Genomic DNA, 2,043 nt, shown 5'->3' on the forward strand with positions numbered 1-2,043 from the left:
AATCTCAATTGTTCCTTCTCTGACAAAGTGACCTATTAGATGCATTATTTCTTCCTAGACAATAGCACTTATGGACAATATGGGATGGTTCTTTCAGCCAGTGGCAAAAAATGAATATAATATACTCTTTGGGTTCACCCTCCCAATTCCCACTCCAATGATCAGACTGGGTTCCCAGAAGGCAGTTACTGCTACTACTCTCTTCAATGTTGTAGGAGTAAACTTGGACCTCTGCACAGGGATCGCTAACACTGTAGCTCCTGAGCCTCCATTGGTGTGTCTCCTATTACTGATCAATCAGTTGGATTCTATCAGTATTTAGAAAAAAGGGTTTACTGGGAAGATGCAGGAAGAGTAGTTGTTACAAAATAACTTTCTCAAATTGGTGGCACATCCTTCCTTTGGGCAAAAAAGTTCCCAGAGAAGAGAAGGCTCAAACTTAAAGTACAATGGTGATGAGGTGAATGTGACAAACAGGTACCTCTTGACTCCTAGCCCTGGAAGTGCTTTCCTCCCTCTGCAGAGTCCTCATGATGTTTCCTGTAGGTGCAGCTCTCCCCTGAGCTCTAATGTTCAATGACTTTCTAGAGTCCATAGCCAATATTTCTCTTTATCACAAGAGTTCATCATCCCTAAAGCCACAACTGTCCTTAGTTACTGTCATCTCACATTACTTTATAGCCGCTTTCTTTGTCTTCTGCCACTTCTGCTCCAGAAGGCTCAACTTCTTTCTCCAGTCACTAGTGGGACTTCTGATAATGGGGACCCAGCCAGTTGGGTAACTCAGCTCAGTGCCTACTCACTTCTTAAAGAGGCCTATTCAGTGAATAGGCCTTACCTCGCTCAAAGTGAGAACCTGGAAAGACCTTAACCCCAAAAGGGCCAGGGTCTCCCAATGCATCCTGGGCCATCTCCAGTCATCTTGATGAATATCTGGCCACTGGAACCAAATGGCTCTGGAGGAGAAAGTGAGGCTGGTGACCTTGCACAGCCCTCCCTCACTCAAATCAAAATTAACTGTAAGTCATGTCATCACCTCCCTGATGTGATGGTCCTCTTCAAGAGCAAAGGACAAAAACTACACTTTCATCTACAATTTGGAAAGAATGAACACAAAAGAAGTATCCTTTGCACATGAACATATGTCAATTCAGTGGGAGATAAGGAAGCCACCCTTTCCCTCACCTAGCTTTTCATGGCTCACCCTAGAGAGGAAAAGAATGAGGGATCAGTAGATTTTCCCTTTTGTATTCAAACTCAGTTCTGGTTTAGTACCTCCTGAGTCATCTGTTCTTCTTGCCCCAAAGCCAATCAGAAGACTTCATTGTCGCATTGTACCAACTATTCAATCACCTATAGCCCAAAACCATATGTTGGATTGGAAGTAGGCAGGGAATATCTGCACACATTCTATGTAACCCACCAGGAGGAACAGATCTAAGCATGCTCTAAGGCAGTGGTATCAAACTCAAATAAGAGGGTTCTTGAAGCCAGTGCTTGTTGACTTAGCAAACCACATATTAACATTATCTATGTTCTATTGTGTTTTTATTTATTTTACTAAATATTTGCCAGTTATATTTTACTCTGGTTTGGGTCACCCTCTGGAGTCTTGTGGGCTGCATCCTGCTCTAAGAACTTGATCCGTATTGGCCAATATCCCCCTTATATGAGCATTTTAGCTAATGAGAGTCAATGTTCATTATTAGACTGGATGACAACTTTGAACTGTTGTTCTTGGTGGGATACACCAAAGTCAATGACTCTAGCAGGACTTCTAGCATATTTTCTATGTAGTCACTTTGGATTTCATTAGGAATTTTTGTGTTAATATGGTTATATGCTTGTTTGTGAAGGTGGGTAACTTGTTTTTTTAAACTTTTTTTAAATGCTTATTTATTTATTAGTATTTTTAGTTTTCAACATTGATTTCCACAAGATTTTGAGTTACAAATTTTCTCCCCATTTCTACCCTCCCCCCACTGCAAGATAGCATATATTCTGATTGCCCCTTTCCCCAGTCTGCCCTCTCTTCTATCACCC

This window comes from Trichosurus vulpecula, chromosome 3 (assembly GCF_011100635.1).
Source record: "Trichosurus vulpecula isolate mTriVul1 chromosome 3, mTriVul1.pri, whole genome shotgun sequence".
Taxonomy (NCBI): Eukaryota; Metazoa; Chordata; class Mammalia; order Diprotodontia; family Phalangeridae; genus Trichosurus; species Trichosurus vulpecula.